This window comes from Castor canadensis, chromosome 7 (genome assembly GCF_047511655.1).
Source record: "Castor canadensis chromosome 7, mCasCan1.hap1v2, whole genome shotgun sequence".
Classification (NCBI taxonomy): Eukaryota; Metazoa; Chordata; class Mammalia; order Rodentia; family Castoridae; genus Castor; species Castor canadensis.
In genome coordinates this window covers 82,064,542-82,077,099 of record NC_133392.1, presented here as the reverse complement: position 1 = coordinate 82,077,099, position 12,558 = coordinate 82,064,542, and the positions used below count along the sequence as shown (strand labels likewise).

Below are 12,558 nucleotides of genomic sequence, written 5' to 3'. Positions count from 1 at the left end.
AATGCCTTGACATAAAATGACATGTGTTTATGCAATCATCCAATTTTCAAAGGTGAAGATAGAAGAAGAACAACTTTTGAGGTTTAGGGGACAGTGGCAGTTTTAGTGAATGACTGTTAGTTTACAAATTTTAATATGATTTTGGGTAGTAAGTCAGAATATGTGGTTGGAAATACAATGGTAAAATATTATCTCCAAGAAATGGAATAATGAGGTCAGAAACAACACTGAAATGAAGTTTTGGAGACTTTACCATTCTTGACATGAGAAGGATGCCTCACTGTCACTGGGTGGAGAACACATTTAGATTGCATATTATCACATAAAACTAGAAAAATGAAATATTATAAATAATAGAAAGTGAAAATTAATTATTAAGAATTCATTTGCTTTTTTAGCTAATGAGGAAATTTTATTTTATATTTTCATGTTATTTAAAAATAGATGGCTTTTGTTTCACCTCTTCACATACAAAAAGCTTGGGAAACAATATTCTCATCACTACAAGAAGAAAAACAGCAGAAAATGCTGCAAATATCTGACTTCTTTTCCTTGAAAAATACTGCTTCCATTGACATAATGAAAAGAACAAAAAAAAAGGTGCACATCAATGGCATTTCTTGGCCTATCAGGGAATTGAGGCTCTACAGCATACCAATAACCTAAAATCTGGTAAGTACCAAGTCACACCTGGTATCTGCTTACCTAGAGCAGAAGCCACTGAGCCTTCAATGTTTTGAGAACACTTTAGTGATGATTTTGATGAATTTGTGGAGGATGATGAGGACTAGTGTGAAAGTGAGAAATTCCTGGGAGCTATGATCTGGTGGGGATAGGGTCTTACACTTTCATGGACATTACTTTCTGGAATTCCACCATATTCTCACTATGAATTGCAAAGAAAGATCACTCCATGTCTCTAGAAGGGGGGAGGAGAGGGACTGGTTAGAAACAGAACAAAAATGTTCATAACAAATGAGTACCTGCTGGAGGAAGTCTTGGTCAGAGCTATATCTCACTTAGTGGGCAGGAGACTATCAATGTCAGCCCTTCTAAACTTCTTTTCATACAGAGATAGAATGGTTGTTACCAACGTCTTTGGCTGTGGAGAGTGGGGAGATGTTTGCCAATGGGTACAGAATTTCAGTTTAATATGCATTAAGTTATGGAGCTATAATGGACAATGTGGTAATTACTGTTAGCAACCCTCTTTTGTACTTAAAATTGGCTGAGAGTAGATTTTGAACTATTTTCATCACATACACACATGCACAAACACACACACACAGGAACAAGCAAAGTAAGCTGTAAGGGGATGCTTACAGATTGATTGGGATATTAGCTTGATAGTGATAATCATTTTACAGTGTAGAAGTATATCAAGTCATCATATTGTATACCTTAAATGTATGCAGCTTTGTTTGTCAAAAAGACTTAGAAAATCTGAAGAAGATATTATATATAAAGTACAAGAAAGTCAGTTTGAAAAAAGTGATAGACTTCCATTAACATAACAAGCAATATTACTGAGCCCAAGATTCAGCTGGGCCATCAACTTTGAAATCTGTTTTTGCTGTCATGTCAACTGGAAAATGAGTGCCAGGTACATTTTCTTATGAAGAATTATACTTCAGGCATTGTAACAGTAAATTTTATTTTTATTGTTAGTCAAGTTCAGGTCTTATGTAATGCATATACATTTATAGCAGCTATGATACAGATTTTAGTGACTAATGCATTCCAATACACTGTTACAAGAATAAACTATCTTATTTATTTTTGCTGAAATACATAACAGCTGTTTTACTGAATCTGCTGCATGTTGCATATTTGCATATTATATGATTTTACTATGCTATAATAAATATGCAAAAATTCATGCTTTACTATGTTTTTTCTAAAACTTATCTACGTTAATCAAAGAAAACATACCAGTGTTCTTGGAAACCTACATGAGATTTTTCACATGAATGTAAAGTGCCCAGCACAGTACATGATGTTCATTATTTGTCTTTTAAATCTCCTACAATCAATCCTCAACTTTCTGATTAGATCCTGTGTATTCCTAGAAGAAAAATATGTTAGCATGATAATGTCTCTTTGGCCTCACATATAGAACAATCACTGACACGTGTGGTTTAAGCAGCCATCTCTACTCTGAAAGTGAAAAACTTATTTACTTTAGACTTTATCTCTTTCATTAATTTAAGTATTTATTACATGCATTACACATTGGTTTTTGTAAAATACTGAGGAGATACTATGGTGGTAAACAAGGAATAGGAATCTCCTGTTTCTATACATACCATATTCATTTGGGGAAATGAGAAAATAAACGTGAAGATTCTTGATTTCAACTTTGGACAAGGTGTGGTGGAGGTCTTTATCAGATATCTAAGTGAAAAGGGCAAACAGGTGACTTGATATAAATGAACCTAATCCTATTTTCCTAGTCCATTGTCACTAAGGTATACTACAGCTAAATTTAAACTTAACTAGTTGACTGAATCTCTTCCCAATCTGATTCCCTTTACTTGCAATCTTTGAGACTACCACCCTTCTTGATTCTGTCAAATGAGAAGCATGGGTAAAATTTCTAGGTCATGTACTTCTTCCAGGCTCTAACTCCAATTATCCACTCTTGACAGAGGGAGAAAACAGAAAGGTGCCCAGCAAAACAAAGTCAACATTGCATAACAAACCTACACTAAGTGACATCTTCAGGAGAAACCTGTTCACTAAGAAAGTCACCCCATAAAAGTAGCAGAGATTACTCATCCAGCATATGAACATATTTCAAGATAAGAGCACATAGATTATGAAAACAAGATAATATGCCTCCAAAAAATATGAAAACTATAACTTCTTCAGGTTTTTTTTTCTGTTCTCCCTGCTTAATTCATCCATAACCTGGAATGTTTTGATAGATGGCAAACTGATCTCTCTTGTTACATTATGAGTTATTCAAAAGGGTCTTCCTCCAGTACAGATTTAGGCAGACAAGAAACCTTTTAAAATGTGAATATTCTCAAAACAACCACTGCTAACTGGACTAAAATCCCTTACACAGTGTTACTACTAGCTTTATTTCTATTCACATCTCCCACACCTTTTCATCTAGAAATTCATGCTTCAGCCATTATAATTTTAAGTCCCTGTTACTGAACGTTATATAAATTCTCATAAGCTGCTTTGTTCACCTTGAATAACCTTTCTATAGTGTCCATTTTTCTCCCTCAGCTCAAGAATTACTCCATCATTTATTTCTTTTCTTTTGCTTAGTGATCATATTATCATATTATCTCTACAATATATATGTTTCTATTTGCTTGCAAGTAATTGTGACTAATGGTTTTGTAAATTATATAAAATAAATAAGGAAGAAGTAGCTCTTACACATATTCCATAATGTGATTCAGAGGATGTTCTTATGAAAAATAATAGGGCATTTATTTTTGTCTTTAGAGAAACTGGGTCAACTGCACAGCCACACTCCATGATTTTCCACTCTCTTGTGGTCTGCAGACTCAGATTTATTCTGCATGTCTCTTTCTGTTTATAAATCTGCTCACTTATGTTTTGTGTGTTACTTCCTACCACTTTCCCCACACAATGATAAAAGAAAACTGATAAGAAGATATAAAACAATCACCAAATAAATAGGAGAAATTCAAGAGCGACACTTCAGGGTTACTGGGAAAATTTTACTAACATGGTAAAATATAGGCACAATTTTTTTCAATTTGTAGTGACAGAGATTTAAAGAATGCTCCTTTGATGGTGTAGCAAAATAAATACTTGCTTTGGCAAGTATTTGCCTTAACTTAAAATGGGAATGATGCAATGGATTCACTAAGGGAAGGAGAATAGTAAATGATTTTCTCCCTTCTACAGATGTTTGCATATTGCAAGAAGGTCTTTAAGAGAGAATAAGAGCTTTAAGCACTCACAAGTTAAGTGGAGTTATGCATAATATGACTCTGGGACTCCTCACTGAGTTATAATATTGGAATCTGTATTACAAAATGTGAGTGCATTGATTTAAAAATGTTTAACTCATACTTGGCTTCTACAAGAGATATTGAAGTACATGTTAAATTACCATGTTACAAGGCTTGAAAATAGTCAGCATAAAATTCATCAGTATAAAAATCCTAATATCAGAAGCACCAGGCATTAAATACATGTTTGTTGAATATTTCTGGAAACTAAGACCTGAAAAGTTTATAAGTTTTTTTTAAATAAATAAATCTTGGGAGAACAAATAAGAGTAGGTGGAACACAAACAGAATCTTAAGAATTTGTAGAGTGAAAGAAAACTAGCAATGAAATGAGAGAGAAATGAAAATAAGGGAAAACTAGGGCAAGGATAAAGAGTAAGTCATTGCTAAATTGACAATAATCAGACATGGACTATATGGTTATTCATTACCCTCTCACTAATCAAATAAAAAGTATCATTAAATGTGCTTGCATGCTGAAATGCGTTTTGGAATACTAAAGAGGAATCACATTATTTCAGGATTTGGCAGTAGGATAATGAAAAATCATGTGAAAGGAGAATAAATCAGGAGAACTTCCTTAGAATTTGGGAGTGGGGTTTGCCATGGAAGATGTAGCAAGACAGGAATGAGTCATAGGAAAAGAATAACGCCTTATTGGACACTCTGTATAGACTTTATTTTACTTACTCTGATAATTTGGTTTTATTGTTTTTGGAATTCTTAGTCATTAAGCTTTCAGTGATCTTCCAAAAGGGGCTTAGAAATTTCCCATATCTTTAAATGTCCCTCTATAATTTATCATTCAGCCTAAAGCCTCAGTAAAATATTGTTTAATTCTTCCAATAATATTTGCAGTGTTTCTGAGTCTGAGACCTGGAGCAAGGGGTGTGTGTGTGTGTGTGTGTGTGTGTGTGAAGAAACAAGAGATACTACCCCTTCTGCCACAGAATTTTGAAATGAATAGCAGAGATGTTCACTAATCAAATAATCACAGAGATACATGAACTAGTAACTGCAGATTTACTGTGAAGTAAATGTATATCATACACTGAAGTCAAATATTAGGAAAATCCAAACTCATCAGGATGGCTGTTGGAATGCTTTGTTGAGAATGTGACATTTGGTGCTATATTCAGCAGGTAGATGTGTATGAATTAGATAAGAAAATGCAGGTAGAGGACAAAACTCCTAGTAAAGTGAAGTGTATCTGTCTAATGGGAAGAGAGAGATAACACAGAATATTGAACAAAAGTGAATATAAGGAATTCTTGACTATAATAAGGATTGGACTACTGAGTGATTGGTTAGTAAGAAGTAAATAAAACTTCAACAATTCATGAATGGAAGTTAAAATTGGCAGACACTATACTGGTAGAAGAAGTGGGGACCCAAGTAATGTCCCACTTCTCTCCAAGTGCAAGAGAGAGGACTTGTCAGAGAAGACACAGCTTTTGTTGGAGGGCAGAAAGGTAACTTACATGCTCCAGTGGGAACATGCTAAAATTCTTTTCCCCAGTGTATCAAGGAATGTTGTTCCCTAGAATGTGTTTCTTAAGAAGAATTTCTCTACAAAACAAGCATCGGAGCTAATCTGTTGGCACTGAACTTCTGATTTCTACAAACTGCAAGAAAATTGTACAAGGGAAGCCATGTGTACTGCAGTACCTGGCACTGGAAAAGTCATCCATGCTGCAGAGGCTGGTCCCTGGGAAGTCCTATCTACAGCACCCTGCCAGGAGGAGTGTGTCAGACCACAAAGAAAAGGTCTTTCGTTCTGCAAAGTCTTTTTAGTATCCTCTACTGATAAAACTTACAAGTACGCCAGATGGCTAAGGAAAAATAGTGCCTACCTCCAATCCTGACATGATCAGTGAAGTATAGATTTGGTTTTGACAGACAATAAATTAATAACCATCCAAGGAACTGATTGTGTAGAAGGAGGGTCTTGGCTGGTAAAACAAAACAGATTTGAGGAAATCACTCAAAAGTTAGTAGAACATTTTAAGGGAGATGTGGTTGTGGGTGCAGAGGAGCTTTGTTCTGTTTACCCCTCCTCCTGACTCACCGCTGATCGCTCCCATTGAGGAACAAGTCCGTCAGGAAGCTGCACCTTAGCCATGGCTTTTAAAGATACTGGGAAAACCCCTGTGGAGCCAGAGGTGGCAATTCACCAAATTCAAATCACCCTTACCAGCCGCAATGTAACGTCTCTGGAGAAGGTGGGTGCTGACTTGATCAGTGGCGCCAAGGAAAACATCCTCAAAGTGAAAGGACTGGTCCGCATGCCGACCAAGACATTGAGAATCAGTGCAAGAAAAACACTCTGTTGTGAAGGTTCTAAGATATGGGATCGGTTCCAGATGAGAATCCACAGCAACTCATTGACTTGCACAGCCCTTCTGAGATTGTTAAACAGACTACTTCTATCAGTACTGAGCCACAAGTGGAGGTAGAAATCACCACTGCAGATGCCTAAGTCAACTATTTTACTAATTTAGTAAACTGACATATAAATTGTTAAAAAAAAAGAGTTAGTAGAAGTTATTCTCCTCATGGATTTTGATTTGAATATAATTTCATGTTTCTTAGATATAGAAAGGTGTTCACATATTAAAACAGAAATACACAAGATTCAGAATACTGGGTATATGGCCTGGGTTGTATGACTACTTAACAAATCTCTCTGAACTTCAGACTCTTTATAAAATGAGGTTTCTGAAGTTAATAATATCTGAAGCTCCTCTGTAGTTATTCTAATATCTGATAGTTAATGCAAACAAGAACTTGAATGAACATCACTAATATGCACACGGTTTTAAGAAAAAATATCCTCAATATACAAAATCTACAGATTGTACTACTCTAGCATATATGGTGATCCCTTATGCAAGTCATGAATTTTTTAAAAAGCCCTGTTCTATACAGCTCTTTTCAATCACAGATTTTTTTTCCCTCAAAACTCATTATTTTTGTTTTAAATGACCTAGGAGGATGGTGCCAAGGCACCAAAATAAGCACTATTTTCCATAAATTTCTGGCTCATAAAGTAGAATTTGGACAGCATACCAAAATCATTTTCAATAGATTTTATGTCTAGATTGGCCACATACAAGATGTGAACCCTTGTGTGTTTACTGTACCTTTTAGGGAGACAAAAGTGAAAGGAGGATTTTCTGTACAGCAATACCTGTGTTTAATGCCAACTGTTATCCAGGTAGCTGCTTGTGTTGTCTATTTAATTAACTTTAAGTCATCCTTTCCTTTATTGCTTTGGTAAATGGTAACATTACAAGTGACCGACATTATTTACTCACATCATACAGTTTTTGGTGTACACTGTTTCAAACTAATGCAAACAATTGACAAGTGTCTTGTGAAGATTTTTGTAGTAACTTTTATTTCATACCTTACTTTGACAATATCTTTATTGATACCCCTCATACTTATTCCACATTCAATCCAATTTAGATAACCATACAAAAATCAAACAGTAATTTCAATTATTTTCCAATAATTGCATAAATAGTCTACCATTTCTGCAGGTGCATGTTTGGTTCACTTATTTGATGTGGCTGACAAATGTTTTCTTAGGGACATGTTAGATTCTCAAAGTCATCACTCCATTAAATTCTATGGAGAAAATATATCTAGAATAAACAAAACATAAATGAGGAGAGGAGTTTTAGCAAACAGAGCATCACTCACTGATTACCAATACCACAGTAGAGCTACAACTAAAGGGAAGCTAGCAAAGATCATCACGGCGTCAACCACCAAAATCAGAAGTTCATGTACTTCCACCTGATGCACCTGTCAGAGTTTCAAAGGAAAACACCACCATCAAGGATTACATGCAAGAATAATTTTATTCAAATATAGAACAAAGAAAGGAATGCCATTTCCACCACAATGCATAGATCCCCTACAGCTAGTGTTCCAATTTCCATTCTAATCTGGGGGTGTTGGTACCAGTGGGAAGGAGGAGGATATACAGAGAGGGTGTAGGAGGGTGAATAAGGTACAAATATCAAATAAACAGCTTCAGCAATGTAGCAGGATACAAAAATCAACTTATAAAAATCAGTAGCCTTTCTATACACCAATGATGAAAAAATTGAGAAAGAATGTAGGAAAGCAATTTCATTTACAATAGCCTCCAAAAAAATCAAATACCTAGAAATAAACTTAACAAAGATAAAAATGACCTCTACAAGGAGAACTCCAAACCACTGAAGAAAGAGATCTAGGTATTCTACAAAAGATGGAAAGATCTCCCATGCTCATGTACTGGCAATCAACATAGTAAAAATGACTATAATACCAAAATAAATCTAGAAATACATACACATATCAATGCATAAATAAATACATAAATGGATTTATTCACATATATATGTATATTTATTGATAATTCTATGTATGTATTTATGTTTTCCTTCATTTATGTATTAGTTTGAGCATTCTTTCATTCATTTATGTTATGTGTTTATTTAGATAGTCAAGCATTTATATTTCCATTCATTTATGTATTTTCTCATTTGCATATTTGTGTATTTATTGATATGTATATATATTTATTTTTATTGTTTGGTTATGTGTGTGAGTGTATGTGTTTGTGAGTGAGTGTGTGAATGTGTATGTCTCTGTGTGAGAGTGTGTATATGTGTGAGTGTGTGCATGTGTGTGAGTGTATGTGTGTTAGTGTGTATGTGTGTTAGAGTATTTGGGTGTATGTGTGTGTGAGCATATGTGTGACTATATATGTGTGTGAGTGTGTGAACTGTGTATATGTTTGAGGTTGTATGTGTGTGAGGATTTACTTGTGGGGGTGAGTATGTGAGTGTGAAAGTGGGTGTATATGTGTGTGAGTTAGTGTATGTTTGTGAGAGGGTGTGGGAGTGCATGTGTGTGAGTATATATGTGTGTGTATCTGTGTGTGTGTGAGTGTATTTGTGTATGTATGTATGTGCATGAGGTTGTGTATGTTTGCATGTTAGGTGTGTGTGTGTGTGTGCATGTGTGTGAGTGTGTGTGTGTGTGGTGTCTGTGTGAGAGAGTGTGTGTGAGTGTGTGTGTGAGTTGTGCACTTGCCAGTTTTTGCCCGTGTATTATAGGCAATGCAATGTCCCTGATCTCTGTCCTGATTCTTTAGATAAGCAGGTGTGAGCCTGTAGAGTCCAGCTGGAAGAAAGAAAAGGAAAAAAAGAAAGCCTGCTTCCAGGTGTACTCAGAACTCAAACTCAGGACTTTCCACTTCTAGGACAGTGCACTATGGCATTAACTACCTCACCAGCTGCTTCCTACTGGAGGTTTTGTCCCTCTATATTCCTTTTATCCCTAAGGCCTGCCAAAAGGAAACCAGGGATGAAACAAGCTGTCCAGTGCAGTTCCTAATTTTTTGAAGGTTTCTGGGCCATCAAAAATATAAATTCATAGATGAATCAGTGAATACATAAGTATATAAATGAATAAATAAATAAATGACAGAATAAATGAATACAGAAATAAACACATACATCCATCACTAACACCTAAGGCTAGGACTACACTGGACAGCTTGCTTCATCCACTCCTTTCTTTTCAATATATATATATTTCTTTCTGCTCCTGAGGCTGAACCAGAACTCCATGTGTCCTGAGCACCAACTGCTGGTCCTGAGCATCCCTCCAGGAAAGTTGGGTTTAGGATGTGAGGGCGATCTGGCTGCGACATCTGTCACCCCATTGATCGCCAGGGTTGATTCGGCTGATCTGGCTGGCTAGGCGGGTGTCCCCTTCCTCTCTCACCGCTCCATGTGCATCCCTCCCGAAGCTGCGTGCTCGGTCGAAGAGGACGACCATCCCCGATAGAGGAGGACCGTTCTTCGGTCAAGGGTATACGAGTAGCTGCGCTCCCCTGCTAGAACCTCCAAACAAGCTCTCAAAGTTGGGCTTAGGGCTCACACTGATGTCCTGGCAATGTGTCTTGAACAGTAATATGTGGCTGTATAATCAGCTCTGTAGCTGCTTATTTGCAGATACAGCATGTTCTTGTCATTGTCTGTGGAGATGGTGAAAAGATACATTGTATTCTGTGGTGTACTATTAGTTTTGTTTCTAATGCATGCAACACACTCTGGCCCCTACCCTGGAGCCCGTCGAGACCAATTCATGAGGTAATCGCTGAAGATGAATCCAGAGGCTGCACCAGAGAGACTCAGGGACCCCGCAGGCTGTGCCTAGCCTCCTCCAGACTCCACCTGCTGTACTTCTCATTGGACCCTTGCAATGACAGAGAATCCTGGTCAGGAAATTTTCACATATACCAACTGTTCCTCTCACTCATGTCTACACACACACACTTAGTATCCCTTTTCTACACAAATCACCTTTTAAAATAATCACAAGAAAAACTCATCTCATCCCCAAGTCCAGGCGGAGTGGTCTGTATTCAGTGATGATCACTGAATGGGATCAGCTGGGAATCTAGAGCTGGGCTTCTTTCCCTCAAGTGCAGAGTCAGGGCTGATCTGGTTTTATGAGCAGAGGGAGAATCTATTTGCAGGTCCTCCTGCTATATATCAGTCTCAGGGTAGAATTCTCAAAGAGGTCAAGAACCAGAGTAGATCTGAGAGTGCTGGGGCAGTTTGACATTAATGATAACATAGAAAAAATATGATATACCTGCCACCTGTGCTGATGTTCAATTCTAATCCTAGTTAATAGCATGGTGAGGTATTTGGCTCAATTTGGAGGCCACCCTGGGTTACACTGTCAAAAAATATGATTTCTCATCATGTTTTTGTGCCTTGTTGGGTATTTTCCATATCTCAATATTTTATCAAACCTTCATTGTAATGAAATTTGTGAATGTTCACAAGCATCCAGTGCACTGTTATGTCACAGTCTTTGTACTTTTGTGGAAGTACATGATAATTTTTTGAACATTTACAAGAATTTAGATCTTAAAAATCCATGCCCTGTACCTGGCCTGCTCTCTTCAAGAGTGGATCCAGTCAATCTCTGATGTGGCTCCTGGAGGAATTTCCTTGATGATGTTTTCAGAACACCCTCCTAGGATGATAGTGTGACTAGTGCAGGGAACAAACTTAGGGGTGTCTTAGTCCATTTCTCACTCTGACATTTCTTCTATTATAAAATACCCCAGACTGAGCAACTTAAAAATTATGCACGTTTGCTTCTCCTATATCTAGAGGCAGAGGTGTCCAAGAATCTAGGTGTCCAAGAACAAGGCAATGGTCAATGCATTGTCTGATCAGAGTGGGGTCCTTGTTTCCAACTTTATCTGATTTCCACATCCTGCCATTGCAGAAGAGATGTTAACTAGATTCTTTAATTGCAGGATGGTGACCAGACATCTAATCACTTTGTGAAGCCTAGATAGGGGGACACTAATTCCATCTATATGACCACATGTCTCTTGGACTAATTTCCTGCAGGAGGCCCTATATCTTAATTTATCACTTCAGCAGTCAAGTTCCAACACATGGATGGTGAGGGGGCCATGCATTTGAGTCATACATTTCTCCATGCAAATCATGTCCACATTGAATACTAAAAGTGTACTCCATCATAAAAGCTTCCAAGATTTTAATTATCCTAGCATCAATTTTAAAGTGCAAGTCCAAAGTCTACTGCAAACATAATCTGAATCAGATATCTGTGTGAGACTCCAGGTATGAGGAACACATGAAAGCAAAATAATTAAGTACTTCCAAAATACAGTAGTAGGACTGACAAAGAGAAGACATTTACACTGAAAAAGAGTATGTGAAAAAGAAGAAATTGGTTAAAAAGCCACAAGAAAATCCCCAAAACACTGTGCTCAGTCACCTGGTCCTTAGGGTTAATGGATAGTCCACTGTGACTTGACGTCCTGCCTCTACACAAACTGCAGTAATGGTTGGGCCCACAAGACTCCAAAAGCCCCATCTCACTGCTTTCCTGGATACAGTCTGCACAAGAGAACTCCTGCATATGAGCTGGGTAATTCCAGCAATCTCAAGTGGCTTTGTATGCTGCTGGATCTAAAAAACTGAAGTATAAGGAACAGAACCACACCAAGGGTCACTTATGCATTGCTTCAGTGTGTGCTTTGTTCTGTGTCTCCTCTTCTTTGTTTCTCTGCCCATCCCTGATGCTCTGTGGGCATCCTTTGAAAGCTGGGTGGAGGCTGCCATAACCATACAGCTCTTGGAACCAGAATGAGAGTCCTGGGAGCAAAAACAGCACTGAGGCTGAGCCAGGCAGGGTCAAACCAAGAGCAGCAGAGCAGGAGGATGAATCTGATGTGGTAGATGGAGCCTCAAGACTGCTTTCCTTATTTAGCAACGTTGACATGAATACTGACTTAGTAATGGGCACCTTGAACACTCCTTCAGTAAGATGGAATACACCATTAACTCTGAGAGTGTGTCAATACTTGCTCATTTTTCTGAAACAGGTTTTTAGTATATTGCCCAGTCAGGCTTCAATCTTTTGATCCTCCTACCTTGGCTTCTCCATTAGCTTGGACTCAGGTGCATGCATGGTTAATGGTTAAAATGACTAATGC

General features: G+C 37.4%; 1 pseudogene; it reads left to right on the top strand.

Moving 5' to 3' along the window:
- The first annotated feature begins 6,121 nt into the window (after positions 1-6,121).
- On the top strand, positions 6,122-6,480 carry LOC109676002 (small ribosomal subunit protein uS10-like; annotated as a pseudogene).
- Positions 6,481-12,558: the final 6,078 nt, after the last annotated feature.